The following is an 18086-nucleotide window of genomic DNA, read 5'->3' on the forward strand; positions in this document are numbered from 1 at the left end:
CACAAGCTAAAGATAAAAACAAAACTGTTTCAACGAGTTTCGAAGTCGTACATCAATTGCAAGATTAAGAAACTGATTCTTATGCGCGAAGTTTACATAAGATCGTCAACGATCTTTTCAATTGCATTTCCTATATTTTTAATTATATTTCAAATGTTATTCAACATGGATATAATTGAAACACGATGTTACGCTATGCGCAGTGATAACAGTTATCCACGAGCATTGATACCATTATGAATCTTAAATGATATTGTAACATTGAGAGAATTAATTTCATCCCTTAGCTTCGCTAAAGTATCACGACACGACGGTCGGAGAGGCGGAATATCCTCTGTGTTTAGATTATTAACGCTCCAATTATTTAGAATGTAGAATTATTTATGTAAGCGCGTTGCGCTGTCTGCGATATTAATAAGTGCGACGCTGGAACCGTGAAATTATCATAAATCCCGATTCCGCGTCTTCAAAGGATTCAACGGACGTCACGCAATTCACTGCCAAGTATGCCCGGCCATAATTGTTTCAGATATATATATATATATATATATATATATATATATGTATATATGTATAATTATTCTTGAAACACGTTACGTGCTTATAGTAAAAGTGGATTTTCTGTTCTCCTATTTGTGCCGTATCACTCGGACCGCAATATATGGCCGCAGCCTCTTTTCGTTGTTTCCGTCGCGTTTTCACACATATTCTACTTTCTCTCCATTGCTCGGGCACCCCTTTATCACGGTGACCCGGACACCCCTTCAGCCATGTAACGTACTGGCTGATGTACTCGAAAACTGTCGCTCAGGGTCCACGCCTATCGCGTTTCTCGTGTGGAAACGTCGACCTCGGCTTACCATGCAAATTACATTGTTGTGGCCTATTCGCTCTTCGTGGAATATTCCGACTTTAAAAGCTTAAGCGGAAAGTATAGTTGTGAAATCATAAAATAAAAGTATCTTTATGTTGCCTTTTTCTATCATTGAACGGAATAATTTTGCTGATATGTCTGAAAATTTAGCTATAAACGTAAATCTGAAAATAATTTTGTCAAATCGAAATATTTGTGCTAAAAACTCAAGCATGATGAGCAATGTTGCAGAAAAGTGTAATATTTTGGCAACCAGCTTGATCGTCCCATAATTATTTTAGTCTAACAAAATTTATTTTCAGAGATCTAGCTGCACTGAGAAAAAAGTTACTAAATATATAAATTTTTGAACTAAATAATCATTACGAACTAAACGCATTTAGTTCAAGTTAATAATTTTTTCTCAGTGTAATTCTTTACAGAAAAAAATTTTAATTTATTTTTGAAATACAAAGATAATTTGGTCATTTTTGTCAAAAGTACACTTTTCTCTTTAAATCGAACGAAAAAATCAAAATGTCGTGAATCAAAATCTCTCGAATTGTGAAAAATTTCACCGCAATATTTTTCTCGCGTTATGTTCCGGCATGATTTGTTCACGATTTCCGGTTCTGACTGGCTGAATGCGTTTCTTGCTCGCGCTTGATGTACGGCTTGCCTGCCTATATCGATATTCAGCTGAAAGCCGCCATGGAAAATCATAGATATCCGCAGGCTTTCCGCGAGTAATCGCCTTTTCTGAAGCGCGACTGGTCAGATATATGCATCCATGAATGAACCGCGAATTTGCGACGATGTTCGCAGGCACATGATGGACGTCTACCAATACGAGGCGCTCTGCAGAAAAACTGCACATTCGCTTCGTTCCCATCTACAGCAGAATTATCTGAATAAGAAATGTGGATTTGGATAGAAAAATTGGAGCATTATAGATAATCACTGAAGAGAGAATTTGTACTCGTAACACATTTTAAATTTAGAAAATTAATTCTTTCTTAATAAATATATATCAAAATGATTTCAACTTATAGGATAGAGCAGGATTTTTTCGTCCATTTCTCGCGATGACATTTCTGAACAACACATACTAAAAAATATTTAAAAGTTGTGCTTGTACTGTTAAAGTGCAATCATAATTGTATAATGTAGTTGTAACCACATCACTGCAAAGAGATATTATTTGCTGTCGCCAATTTTCATATTACTTTAAAGTTGAAATTGCGATAGCTTCTCTCTATTCTATGAAATATCCCTGCTATCGCGCATCAAGAGTTCACATTAGGCATAAAATATTCGGAACGTGTATTTTTCTCAAGATTCATTGCTGATACACTGCTGCTATTCCTTTCTTTTTATTTTTTCTGCCGGATGAAATATTTTTCTATTTCCGCGTTCGCATCACGCATCTCGTTTTTTCTGTTTCTGTATAGGTCATTCCTTCAGCTACAACAACACTATAAATTATTGATGAACAATATCTCGAAATCCGTTCCTTCCGCATCCTTGTGCGACCTTCCGCGAGCGATTCCACCGTTGGATCGCGAGAATAAATCCATCCCTTTTTCGAGCCGTCGCAATATACGCGCACGTAAATTTACGTTCGCCGACCTCGAGTTCGAAGAAATTCTAAACGGAATAGTTCTCCTACCGAGAGAACTTTCGCAGCTCTTCTGTTGCGGGAGTCTCCCAGGACGCGCGTCGATCCACAATCTTCCGGCGCGTTCATTTTTTTTCTTCTTCCGAATTTGGAAGGAAATTAAATAAATAATCTCATTTGCGCGCCCTTTATCCTATACATCGTCGCGCTCGGTATGCTTCTTGAACTTTCTTGAACTTTCGCAAATAAATACAGGTACCAGATCAAGAGCTGACCTAGGAAATAAAATGGAAAATACGAGAGAAGTATCTTACGGAGAGATTCCAATATTGCGTAAAAGAACATAAGAAAGTTAGTATTGGTTTTTTTTTTAATCAATTTATTCTAAGCTTTTCATGTCAAGGAATAATGTGCCTATAATTCGCAATTATCGGATTTCTTGTATATGTTGATATCAAATAAGATATTAAAAATATATCAAATAAAGGTATTTTATTTTTATTATTATTAAAGATATGAAATCTGCACTGAAAGAAAAAATTATTGCAATTATCATAATTTATTGTAATTAATTTTTTATAGTCATTTTTTGAGATAATGTTTATTTTATAATTTGATATTTATTATATTTTAGTATATTAATATTTGAAATTATCATAATTTATAGCACAATTTTTTCACTTTAAAATAACTCGTGTACCTATGTTTTATTATATTTGAGAAAATATGGTTATTATTACCAACATATATTAGCAACAGTAACCACAAAAATGAAATTCCTAACTATTTATTAATTATAATTGTAGTCAGAAATACCAAACACTTTTCTCTCAGTGTGCAGTGTTCAAAATGTAGGAGTAGGAAATTCGTAAATAGAAGGAAACGCGAAACAACAAACACGCGCCTCATAGAGAAGTTTGCTCGTTGCAGAACGAGACTGTAAAATTGAACGAATCAACCAACGTTTAAGCTGTATTTAGAAATAAAGTGAACGTTCTGTAATAAAGTAGAGAGATTTAGTTGCATCGTGCGCCACGTACCCGAAGTAATCCGAACAGAATTCGGTGTATTGAAGAAGAGGATCTTCCTCTCCCATGTCGGTAAGATAAGAACTATAGTTACCTACGACATTGTTAGGCCAATAACGCGGATAAGAGAAAACTTTGTCAGATTCTTCTTTTATTAACGTCTTCCTTTCAGTCTTTCTTTCGTGATTTCATTTTTACTTCTAAAAGTTTTCTGTCAATTCTGAGATGTTCTTCCCTTTCGTATTGTTCGAAAGTTTATCGTTTAATTAACAGTTCGGCTTAATAAAAAATAAAACAATAACAAATATTTTCAACTCATAAGAGAAACTTTAATTGTACGTATAATTTGTATTATATATTGTACTGTTATAAATTGTTTTTCTCAACCCCATTATTGTGGTCTCAGTATCATATAGGATGCGCACAACGCGCAGAACATTCCAAATTTTCTTTGTAAAATATGCCAGGATTATACAGCCACCTGTGTGACAAAGTAAAAATAGAACGAGAGAAATGCTACAGCATTTCGCGGGAAGTTTGCAAAAAACAGCTTTTATCCTTTTTAACTGTACCATGAAAATTTATGATGCAATGTTATCATTAAATTATACACAGGAAATACAATCGCGCCGTTGAAACATTTATCAAACTTTAATTTAACTAACAACCATCAAGTAATTTCCGTTGTAACCGTAATGAAGCGAATACCTCTTCAAATTCGCAATAATGTTGCAAAGTCAATTCAATGGGTGAGGCTTTGCCTCGAAGTGGCCCGCGAATTTTATTGCTAGCATGATTATAACTTTGTCACATTTATTACGAATACCACGACGGTACATCGTGGCGACGTTATCTCGACCGACAACATTAAATTTGCTTGTTGTATAGTCCTGTAGTAAGTCCTGTGGCGAACGGCACATAAGTGTTTGTTTTCGGAAATCTCGTTAACCGTCGTCTTAGCGCGATGACGTCGTCTTTACCCGTTCATCTTAAGCCTCTTAGGAGTACGTGGAACGTTGACTTAATGATATCACTGAATCTCAATCTTTGTGCGAAGATTGGCGTTCCTAGTTGCTACCGTTTCGCACAATATAGATTTCACCACAGAAACTGTGATTGTTCCCGGAAATCGTCGTTCGATAATTATTCTGTCAATTACTCGATGTAATATTTATCGCGTGCATTCAAAGACATAGCATGGATTGCTCATAGCTATGACATAGCATGAATCCGTGCGTAAAATTGGTCAAAAGAAATGAGAGATGGGAAATTAAAACGACTAGTCTTTATGTCTTTTCAATTTCAGTATTTTAGAGAGAGAAAGAGAGAGAGGGGAGAGAGAGAGAGAGAGAGATTAGTCGTATTTACGCGTACTCTATCTCATTTTTGTTGACATTTGATACACTATCGATACATTATTTGATACACTATTTAGTTACGAATGACGCAGTCTCTCTCTCTGTATTCTATGTCTTTACGTACACTCAACGTGCATTTCGGGAGCGCTTGAAAATTACAGTGTACGTACGAGTGAACTTTGATATTGAACTTTGTAGCCTCAGGTTGTTATCTGACTAACGGATAAGGTAAGACTATGTAAATTGCACTAATATTATTTTGCATTGAAATGAAGAGACTTCTGACTCAGGAATAATTAACAAACAATAGTCGTTTTATTATTGAAATACTAAAGTCGCTTGCTGGACATTTCCTTCATCAGGCATTTAATGAATCTGGATTCTCCTTTTCCTTGCGATGCAAACCTCTTTCAGGGATTTCTCCTTTCTTTGTTTTCCCGAACTTGCGAGTTCTTCAATAAGAAACACCGTCGGGAAGTCTTAAAACTTTGACGTTCCGTCAATGATAACTTGGAAATTTATATCGTGGTCACTTTCGAAGTAGCGAAAGCAGTACGGATTCGGTTTTGCTTTTGTACTATTGACCGAATTTGAGGGATTTCCGAGGCAACATTGCAGGGGATGAAACCCACTGGAACTTTGTTGCACTCACATATCTCGACTTCCTGGTAGTTTGCACACCCTTCTGACTATTCTCACGGCTGCTGTGCCGTCATATGGTCCAGAAGTTTTCCCACTGATCTCCAGTGGTTCTCATTGAAATTCTGAACACACTTCGCATACATATATGCACGCAATAGCCTGCTCTTCCGCTCTCTGCCTGAGACATCGAGTTTCAATATTTCCTCAAGAAGTTATTTGAAAGGTTATCTCCTCTCTCGACTATTGATATGAATAAAAGTGACCAATATTTAATGAAGCATGATAGTACGAGAATAGATAATACGAAAATGAAATACTATATTTCGTTTTCGTGTTTTCTCTTTTTCTTTAAAATACAAACGTGAAGAATATAAATGAATATAAAAAGAAAAAACACAATGATTTCTTCTATTATATTTCGTTATGTTATATTTATTTACTTATTATTTCACTGAAAAATTATTAAGTGATATTAAGGGATTGGAATTATTTAAATCTAATTAAAATGATATCCAGACGAGATAAACGTTTGTACATTATAAGAAAAACAATATTTAATCATACTGGATTGTAAATTTGAAAATTTTTTATCACTTTAATTTCTTGGGTTAAAAACTAATTTTTTGACGAGACTAATTCACATAGATTGCCATTTCCGCAACTTGCGGCATATCGACCGGAGAACGTTCGTAATTTCATTTTAGTGAGCGAACGGACGCCGGAGTTCGCAATTGATGACCTGGATGGCGTTTGTCTCGCAATGCGAGAACAAAAGCCGGATTAATGACAGATAGGCGATAGCAGAAGCAATCTCAAATGTAACTCTAAAGCTGTGGGAAGGGATTAAATGTAGTAAATGGATAAAAGGCTAGTGGTTGCTTGATATCTCGAGTTTGATAATATCTAAACAAGCAGGTTATTTTACCTGCCGTTCCTACAAACTCTCATTCAATGTAAACACGTCTCGTCGCTTCCTTCGACGACCTTCGATAACAATAGTGGCAATAGAAAACTATCTACCTGCCTACGAGATACCTGTCCCCTTGAATTTTTCTTAACAAGTACGCCACTGTTGTTTCTCTTGCACTTCCTACGCCTCTCATGAAATACCTTTCAAGTGTTTGCCGTTCCCTCTATGTTGAAATTTAAAATTCTTATGTGACACTAGTTAATTTACAATTATAATACGAATTTAGACCGATAAAATAAATTTAATTAAGTAAGAGAAATCCTTATATTTGGCAGTCAAAGCGAATCTTAGTGCTTAAGTATTTTGATATGAATTTACGTACATATCTAATTCTGCAAACTGCGAACCAAAATCTTTTTTAATTTTGAAACGCAATCATGAACAGAACTATAGTAGTAATATTAAACGGATAAGTAATTTAATAATATTGATGCTAATAAGCATTTTAGAAGAATATTAATAATTTGAAGTGAGAATCTTCAAATTAATAATTCGAATACAGGATTTCTTTTCTTTAATTAGATTAATTAACCTATTTTAACATTTAATTAATACATTAATAGTTGGATATGAAGAAATATTTTACCAATGATTTTAGCGATGATTTTCTCACATGGCCTTTGAAATGAGAGAAGGCGGAATTAATTCTCCAGATGAAAGAAGACTATATATATATATAGCTTAAAAGAAACCGCTGGGACATTAATGGCGGTTGAATTATTTTCGCCTGTCGTAAGTATCTCTCACTGAGATTTCTCTTTGACGAGATACGAATCGCACGTTACATCGTGACGAATTCTCTCTGGATTGCGTGACTGTCTCAGACGTTATTCACGATAGGATCGTATTTACTGTGACCGAATGCTTTTCGGGATACGTTAACAGTTTCAACTAGTTGCCTTGGAGAGAACATCGAGAAGCCTGCAGAGAGGAAAACGCAAGGGATTTGAACTAAAAGATATAGAACGTGACGGGAAAGTTCAATTAAGGGATTCCGGAGGAATTGCATACACAGGAATCGTACGCTTAAGTGTAACGAATGCTACGTCAAAATTCGAATGAAATAACGCTGTCCCGCAACGACGGTATTCCAACGCCGTTTTCCGCACCCCAGAATCTTGTTACTCACGTTCCGGTCGATCCTCCCCGGTGTAAACCCGGAAATACTGTGAAATGAAGTTTCTTCCTGGAATAGCAGCTTTGTGTAATATTTCAAGCGTCTCTTAATTTCGTCCTTTGTAATTTGCTTTTTATATTTTGACTGGTGCAAATGACAAGATCGGTTTGCTTTTTTAATCCGACGTTGCACATCTGCGTGCAATCTTTAGCCTGGGTTTTTATATCTTTTTTTTATTTCCTCGAAACTAATTAGTTCGAGTATTACTCGAATAATTTTGAAGATAGGTATCTTCGATTAATTTAAATGAATGTTGCAATTATCATTAAATTTGCTCCAGATAATTTAAAGCAGAAGTTTAAATCGGAGTTTACTTCGACACTTGCGCCGATTCATCATTTCACTTCTGGCGAAAATCCTTTCTGTAATTTTAATCACATAGATTAATCATGTAAACGTAGTAGGTTTACGTATAAACATCTCTACTTTATATATGTTTTACTTTATGTAAGTTTTTATATTATTATTGTATAAGTTAATATTTTTGATAATCATTGGGCTTTCATTACATAGCTAATTTGGCATTTGGATAAAGAAGAACGAATTAAATTGTCGGGAATCATCAACTTGGAATTTGCGTTACTTGTGTAATTTCGATTTATATTTTATATTTGATAAGGACCCGAATTGAAGGGTCGAAACGTTTATTTTATTCGTTTTGTTATATTCACACGAAAATAAAGAATTTTCTGTGCATCCGAACAGCTGATGTAGGCTCTGATGGGCTTTTTGACATTCACTTTATACATGTATTATATATACTGATAAAGAAAATATAAAATGCTGAACCAACGTACTGCGTTACATTTTCTTTCTAACATCGGTTGTCATCAGAGACGGATAACGGAGAGGGACAATGAAAGAAAGGACGGTAACCCACAGGCTAGCGGAACGGTACGTTTACAAGACTCCCTAAACACTGTGTTCTTGAGAGACGGATGGAATGAATGATGCACACACTTGCGAAACGGTGCGCTTATGAGACGACGGAAGGTTGCACTTAGCTGGCAAGGAGACGGTTTTGCCAGAGACAGTGATGTATATAGGTTTAAATTCGTAACGTATAGATCCAGAATCGCCGACATTAGGAAGAAGGAATGTCTTCTTAATTTATTAACGTCTTCTTGAAAAAGGATGTGAAAATACAGATCAATAAAGCTAAATGGAAACGAGGAAGTATTTATTCTGGTTGATGACATTAAAAGGAATAAAAATGAAGATCTTAATCATGAATCGAATAAACTTTATAAGGGCGCTAGAAGATGTAACTCCGCTACTGGCAAGAAACGGTAAAAGATGCATTTAAGAAAGATGGGAGACAAAGATACGCTTGGAAGAAATATCGAAGCAACGTACTTGGATGAGACAGCGAAAAAGATGCTTTTAACAGCGAGTTCTTCATTCATACAATAATTTTAATAAAATATCTTCTCTAAATATTAAAAAATATTCTATAAAAGTTACATAGGAATAAACAATGATATTGTAACACAGGACGTTTCAAAGAATTTACTTACTAGATTGTTGGTTAAAGTAATTTTTAATTCATGCACTAATTTCTGTCATTATTCCCTAACTTTCTGACTTTATTATGTTACAGATTTTAATAAATAGTAAACTAACTAATAAATAATCAATCAACGTTTTTAATTAAATTGATATCAAATTTTATTCCGAGAAAAAGAACAGAATCTATTTATCAGACAGATCAATTTGCTAATTGCCATTGCAAATATAGACGTGCTATTTACTCGTCGTATGTAATTTTAAAATATAAAATAATCTATTTCTGTCATACGAATTCTAGCAAATAGCAGCATCAATTTAGTCATCTCGCGCGCACATTAAGGCTTTTATGTAACATATGCTTTTATTTCAAATTATATAAGATGGCACTTATTGTTAGAGCAGGTATCTCGAAGACGCAGGGCAATGCATTTGTATTACAAGAGCTAAGGGATACGATTTTACTTGTCGGCAGTGGTGGATGAAAGACGAGACGGGAAAGGGTCGACCGGCACGACGGGAAGTGGGGGCAGAGCGGCTACGGAGCGTGGCTGCTCATCAGTTCGCCCGGAAACGTGGCGCTGGAAGGATGCGTGTCGCTTCTTGCGAATGTTCCGTACACGTGGCCGCGAACGTCGTTTCTTCTTTTTCTGTGTCGACGCCTTCCGGTAGAATAACGTGCATGTGTGTGTGTGTGTGTGTGTGTGTGTGCGTATGTGTGCGTATGTGAGCAGCCAAGTGTAATGCGGTCTAACTTCTAGCGTGCTCCAGCGACCACCGTGATAGCCAACGCTGACGAACGGAGTAATGGTCAGCTTCAAAAGTAACAACGTATCCAGGTATTTTCCTTGGTGTACTCATACGGATTCGTTCGATCCTCACGGTTGCGATGATCGCGTCCACTGCGAGAGGAGAAACCTTTTAGTACACGAAGGGATTAAACAGTTTGGAATGGCATGTTTATCGATCGAGAAACGAAGCCAACTGTATTATATAATTTCAATTCTGATGTTGAAAAAATTACGCATTACTTTTTAACATTTTAATTTTGAATGAATTTGACGTTAAGAAAACCATGGAAGAGTCCTTTTCATAGGAATTTAAATTATTTCAATTTTAAGAAATATTAAGATGTTAATAAATTTTAATAAATTTATTAACAGTTTTAACATATTAACATCTTTATAATATGATGCTTGATGATAGAAGAAATATTTAAAAGACATCAGAACTATTTAAAAAAAAAATTGCTTGTCAATTTAATTCATTCGATTACTAGAGTAGTTTTAATTGCGTTTATAGTTCGGAAAAACAATTCGGCGCGCAGTTCGAAAAGACAATATGGTATATATGTAAGTACATATATAATGTATATTAATATAATTCAAGATTGAATTATTTAAAGCAAAAAAGATCGAGCTTTGACCGCAATAGGCATTTTAAATTTCTAGTATTGATTGTATTTCAATTTTGACATTAAAAAACCAGAGAAGATGATGTCTTTCAACGTTAGAATGAAAAATGTAACTGCATATTATAATTTTATTTTCGATAGTCCCCGATTAGCAAGTTCATCTTTGCAAATACTTTTACGAATATTGAAGCAAGTGCGCTTTGTTTCCCGAAATAAAAAAAATGACTATGTGTGACACCCTCCGCATTTCACTGAATTAAATTCCAATTTTAATTTTAATGATTAGCTGTTATGAGTATGACTATAAAATGTAAATTATTGTCAAGCGAATTAGTTCGCAGGAATGATTACTGCGTCGAAAACAATTCCGCGCAATGATGCGCGAGATTATTCGTTGCAGTGATAATCGGTTTACAAGTTACATATTTAACGCACCCTCGCGTGAATAATGCGGCAGAGCGTTAAAGTGGCACTGTGTAAAAAATTCACTCGATTGCATTTTCGAGACGTCGTTAAAATTTACACCTCGATGAGGGCAGGCGAAGGGTACGATAGATGAAAGGGTTGGGTAGTCGCGTGCGTCTTGCGAAAAGAATTTCTCATTTCGAATGACATTCGTATATTCATATGGACACTCGAATCTACGAATATGCGAATATATACGTGTGCAGTGGTCGCTTCCGCGCGAGGATTCCGCATGGCGAGCGTTCTTCCGCAACGATAGCACGAATTCCAGCCATGATTCGGAGTATTCCGATTGGAGTACCGGGTTAATGGTAAACGTGAGTATCGAGATTGCGTACGTCGATACGCCATTGGCACGGATAATCTGTATTAACACGAATGAAAGAGACGCACGGATTTGATCGCACGGATTTAAACGTCTATTTGAAATATAATCCTCAGGATTGACTTCCGTCACGATTTAATAATTGAAAGGTTTTAATAATCAACACTTCTATAGGACGCGTTTACGAGATTCAGCGGTTTTATCGAAAAATGAAAACGCGATAGGAGATATGAAAGATATAATTAAAAATACGTGAAGGAGAAAGGAAAAAAAACACGTAGGCTGTTCGAGACCACCACCGCGAGAATGACGCATTGGAGCGGCGCCATTAAGGTCAAGTATAGAATGTCTTCTTGTCTAAAGTTGGAAAGCTACACTTTCGGCAGGATTCGAACCCCAAACATGTGCTCGCCGCATGCGAGCGAAATAATTCGTTATGCTGCAACGAATTGCATCCCTCATGCATCCCTCATATTTATATAAATCGCCATTTGCTTCCCATAATGCGTGTATTGTATTTTCATTTTCTGATTAACTTGCAATTAGATTTGTAATTGATCTGATAATAATGTAAAAATTGTGTTTTTTCTAACTATGATTAATCACTGTAAATTAATGGTAACTTTATGGTAACTTTAAAAATTATTCATCAAATTATAAAATATCAGTTTAGTGATTAATCATAGCTAGAAAGACACAATTATTACATTATCAGGTTAAGTCTAACCACAAGTTAACCAGAAAATGAAAAACCAGGCCTTAAACTTTCGAATATGATACGATTCTAAACGAAATAAGATTGAATTAAATTTTCGAAGTTCAGGTTTGATTTTTCCCATTTGGATTCTTTAGTACTCTCCACACAATGAGATTGGATTACAATTTTTTTTTTCATTCATTATTGTATCATGTTTGAAACTGTACTTCCTTGTTTTTTTTACTTTTTATATCTGATTCATCAACACGTACGAGTATTAAGTGTAGGATCGTTAACTCAGTGATAGATAAATTTTATCTAACTGTCGTAAATGTAATCAGCATTGTTTGTCAAAGACGCTCGCGCAACGAAAGAGGAAATTATTTGTATGACATCGTCTCAATTGAAAAGAAAGGTGTTCAAACATCAAGAGATCTGTTGGCCACCTTTTGGTCGACATGAAGACGGTAATTTCCAGTCAAGCAGCATTTGCCATGGAAGCCAATGCCCGCATCGACGTCAATACCTCGCCATCAGCTTCCGATTATCATACTTTTCCCTTTCTGCCTCGTTTTTTTCCATGTTCTGTCGTTTCGATGCAAAAGTTAGCGCACAATATACGTACAACTTATTGGCGATCACTTACTAATACAAACTGAGTATATGGTCTTATCGTCAGCGATAGCGAAAGAGTAAAATGAATTTCCACAATATTAAATCTCTCTCTCTCTCTCTCTCTCTCTCTCTCTCTCTCTCTCTATTTCTCTTAGAAGATGTTATTGCCATTGCTATCAATATTGTGAGACCAAGAATAAATTCCTCCGACGTTTAATCTAAATTCTTTAGTTTACTCTTCGTTATTTCTTTTTTTCACGACAACTATAATCTAGAAGGACAGACCACTCATTTCAGATAACGATTCTCAATCTTTTGAAAACAAAACATTCTGTAAAAAGTAATATAAAATGCATTTGTTTCTAAATGCGTATAGAGTACTTTAATTGAATATAAAGTAAATATATATTATTGATTATTGATTAAAGATCTAAACACTATCAGTATTTTAATTAACTGAGTAGTAATAATTTTTAATTAATATGATATTTTTGTTAGAAAATACTGAAGATTTTCAAAGTTACCGAAATGTAGAAAAGTACAAGTATATTTTTTGTCATCAAAAAAGATCGAAACATCATTGTAAAATTTTTATTATTCATAGAATATTTCATTTTTCGAATTTCCAAAATACGGAATTATTACAGTATCGAAAGTAAATAATTAATTTAACGTTCCATAAGATTTTTGCAATGTTTTCAGACTTGAATGAATAAATCCTTCTTAGGAAGATATTTTTAATGCAAAAAAAATATGCAATACAACAAATTTTTTATGAAATATTTACATCGATATTTTTAACGCAAAATTTGATAACAGACTTTAATTCTAGATTTTAATTCTAGAATAAAATAAGTGAAGCGTGACATATTTATCACACATCTATAGTTCAATAAATTTATAAAAATACACATCATACATATAAATGATGTTTAACAATTTTATTTTTTTAACATGCTATCGTGTTTTATATTTAAAATGTTGCAATAAGTATCATTTTAAAGTTTCATCAGATCGCAGCATGTCAAATTAAATTTAATGTAATGACGTGCACATGAATTTTTTCATACAAAATGCAACCGTCCGCAACGTGAAACTTAATGTTTCACAAGCGACTCTCGTTTATAACAATATAACGACTGTAAAAAAAAGAAAGAGAAAGACGAAAGTTTTTACGTTTCTGAAGTCTCTCTCTCTCTCTCTCTCTCTCTCGCCTCTTGATTTGCGCGTTTTACATTGTACTATTCATATACTCCTATTTTATAGAATATTTGCAGAGAATGCAAGTTATAATTTTTCAACTTCGTAAAATGTAAAGTTCCAGGCGCACGCTCTGTGGCCTGAAATAAAACGTGTCTTTGCTGCCACTTTGAAACATTTATACGTGCAGAAATACTTCACAATCTTCCCTCCTGTCTCGACCCAGCTTCGCTCGTTTACCCTTCTTCTTTTGCTCAGCTCGCTCATAACTTATTGTACGGACGTGCTGCATCGAGCAAATTGCGCGGATACATGAAAACGCTCCTCGCGTTTTTCAGTCAGTGACTTTTCGTTAAATATTTGCGCGATGAACTCTTTCACGAATCCTCGCACGACGATCCTGAATTACATCGCAAGCACGAGTGGATTCGTAGTAGATTTAGAGCTTGCATTTTTAAGCTCTCCGTGTCGATCTAATCTCTCATTCTGTGCCAGTTCTTTGGATGTAACGAATTCTCGCGCTTTAACTTTTCTTGAGTTACTCCTGACTAGTTTCCGTGACTATCTTAGATCGTGACGTCATAAGCAAGAAATGACACATTTAAGTTTCTTGCATGCCATTTGTAAATAAAGAGAGAGAATTCTGATAAAACAAAATAATGAAATTGCTTTATAATTCTTGTAAAAGTGAACGAATGAAACGAAAACTATTCTTATTCCCTCTTCCTGACAGTCAGTAAATAGTCATAAAAGATGATAAAAGGCACGTGAAGTGCATTTACTCAATGCGTAGCCTATTTTCACTTTCATGTGTCTTTTACGACTATTTACTGACTGTTGAGAGACGGAATAAGGATAGTTTTTGTCAATTTTTACAAGAATTTTAAAAAATAATCTCATTATTTTATCAAATTTTCTTTATTTATAAATGACATTTAAAAAACTTCAGTCATTTCTTGCTGACGTGTCTTGTGACGTGACGTCACGATCTAATATAGTGATTAGTCAGGAGTCTTAAATCTCTTGCAAAAATTCCCATACAAAGGGATTAAGTTTAAGACTATCGATGCTGCTGCATAAACCGTTAAGAAATGCAAGTTTTACACACATAAAAAAACATAATAAAAAAAGAAATTGGCAGGTGCGATTCTTAAAAAGTCTGAATAATTAAGCTTGATATAAGTTACCACAAATATTCATGTGTTAATACAATACTAAGTTACATACATTTTCATTTTATTTAGTCTTTTTCAAACAAAATCTATAAACTAATGTTTTTGTTTTGGTTGAAAAGGAATTGAATAAAGGCTGAAACGTTCCGCTAGTCACAACGCAACGGTACTTTAATTGGAAAAGATCCGAATAAAGGTTGAAATGTTTCTATGTTTACACTGTTACTAGTACTGTAGTATATTATACGTAGATATCTGCGTTATGCTGGCTTGTTGACCTACTCTTCTTACTTATGTTTTATTAACGAATGAAACGAAATAAATAATCAGCTAAAGTTCCCATCTACGATTGTTCTTGTCGAAACTTGACATGCATATGTACGTAGTAAATTTACGTATAAATTTACGTTTATATTTATTGTTAATAATGATTTTCTGTTTGTTTAAATAAATAACGAATTTCGTTTTAGGTAATTTTGTAAGTTTTACTCTAACGGAGTTTTACTCTGACGGATTTATTAACTTAATTAATTTTTAAAGCGTGCATTCACTTAACTGTACGCAAACTTTTCTCGGAGAAAGTTATTTTTGAAGTGATCATTCCGTTGTTTAAGTAATTTAAAACGGAAAGGATACCGTACCGTTGAATTAGTTGTACATATTTATTCTTGTTCACCTAATTACTCAGCGATTCACTGTTACATGCATGGATCTTGATAACGGCCGACGCGACGTCTAATTACACTCTCTTTCGCGAAAATGCACGTCAATCTTCATCTTGTCTCAAGCATCGCTATTCTTAGAAGTTTACGCTCCCGGCTTCATTACAACGTGTCGGAACATATATTCCAGTCGATGGTATACGATCAAAGTTTCGCCTTGCAGAATCATTATCGTCTATTAAAAACTCATAGAACTCATCAGCGAAGTTTCATCGAGAAATTTTTAATCGTCAAACGAATAAAGCTTGAACTGAGCTTATTATTAGAGCTCCGTGTGAAAACTATTGCGTTCATTGTACGTATACCGGATATACGTTTTTCCCTCCCTTTTTTTTCGTCGACTAAAAAACTAAATGATAGCGATACGACAGAAAGCGGGAAGATTAGTTCAGTGGCAGATAAGAATTCTATTGGTTAAAAAGATTTAATCGCTTCTTTTGACATTTCCGTGTTACTACGATAAATCTTAATCTGTCTGTGAGAAACGTTACATATTAATTACGGATACAATTGTTATGCTTAGAAAACGTTTATTTTAGATAAAATTAAAATCTTTCTTGCAACTAGTTTTTTCTTTTCTTATTGAAAATTTAGATTTGAAATAAATTAAATGACTGAATTTGTGAAATATCGATTTGCAAGAATTTACTAACTCGTTTGCATTTATAGAACGATCAATAATCATATCTCTATATATCTCATTTACCCATTTATACATTTATATGAGATGATTGCTCAGAAAGCAAATTTATATTTGCTCTTGATCTTTGCTCAGAAAGCAAATTTATATTTGCCAGAAAATCTGCTAATTCGTAGATTAATGCTTTCGCTTGTAAACAGACATCAAATTTGTGACAAATATGTATGGAAATGTCTCGAACAAATAGCAAAGCTTTCCGGATGTAGACAATCACCTATTGTGCATACAACCCCCACCAGAATTTCTGAATAAAGGGGGCCCAGGTGCGATGGTGTCTCGCGACCGGATGTAACGTTCCTCTGCATGTAATTACTGGCAGGTGCGAAAACAAATCGAATCTAAAAAATTCCGTTACGTTAAAAAAAAATGTGTTGTGTTCCTAGTTATAAAAAACATTCTAGCACTAATAGTTACTGTATAAAAGAAGTGAATTATACACTGAAGAACGCCATTTTGGATTTATTATTCAAAAATTTTTGATTGTTCTATTTTAAGAATCAAAATTTAACAAAGCGAATTTTCTGAAAAAAATTATTACTCACGTATAATAGGGCTTTCACAATTTTAAGCAGGAAGATATGATGCAACACATTTTTTACGCATTATTTTATGTTAATTTCATTGATATTTTTAAAATGGAAATATACGATTTTATAACGAAATATGTTTCTTCTGATATTCTGCATATAAAGGTATTAAAATAAGCTTATTAAAAAATCGATAGTTCAAGAGATTGGTATTTCACATTTTATTCTGATATATCTTCATGTGCGTAAAATATCATATAAAATATTTATTTTCTAATAATTTTAATTTTATATTTTTATGTATAAAATAAAAGATTAATTAATTGAATAAAACATATAATTACTTTCAAAAAACGCATTACAAAAAATTTTTTCTTAATTATACAGTTTCAAAATTTAGTGAGAAAAATTGATCTCCTAATTTTTTTAAGTTATATAATATATTTTTTTATGTCAACTAATTTTATTATTTTATGTATAAAAGTATTTATTCTGACATACTTTGACATAAAATGTAAACTATAATATCTCAGAACTTTTAAAGTGTTAATAATTATCAACGTTATATCAATATTTTTATAAATGGAATAACTAAAGGAGCGTATTAATACAAAAATTATATGATTCTACTTTTTAAATACTGGTAATTTTAAATCCTGGTTGATATTTAAAAAATGTATAAAAAATTGATTGTATTATATTTTCATCTTAAAATTGTGAAATGCTTCAGCAATTTTTTTTCGAAAAATTCACATTCGAAATTATTTGTAACTTCTAATATGGAACATACTACATATTCTTTTTATATATCTATATCTTTTCCCTTTTATTACTAACGATGTAAAAAATTTCTTATCTTTAGCATTTATCTAACTGATATTACTCGATAGCTGATAATATTGAAATATACAGAAAGACCATGATACCATTACTAAAATAAGCATTAACGCTGATGTGAAAAAGGGTTTAAAACATGTTTGATTCGATACACTTTATCTGATAAGAATTAAAACTCTTTAAACTGATTACGAGAAGAACGTGTGACATGGTTCAGGGAAATAAAACAAGATTACAAAGCAACACTACTCAAATATTAA

At 33.7% G+C, this 18086-nt stretch overlaps 1 protein-coding gene across 1 annotated transcript in view; it reads left to right on the forward strand.

Moving 5' to 3' along the window:
* The window catches only part of LOC105625723, a 140744-nt gene that overhangs the window by 20142 nt on the left and 102516 nt on the right, over nt 1-18086 (forward strand). The window lies entirely within an intron of this gene.

Source organism: Atta cephalotes (genome assembly GCF_000143395.1).
Source record: "Atta cephalotes unplaced genomic scaffold scaffold00003, whole genome shotgun sequence".
NCBI lineage: Eukaryota > Metazoa > Arthropoda > Insecta > Hymenoptera > Formicidae > Atta > Atta cephalotes.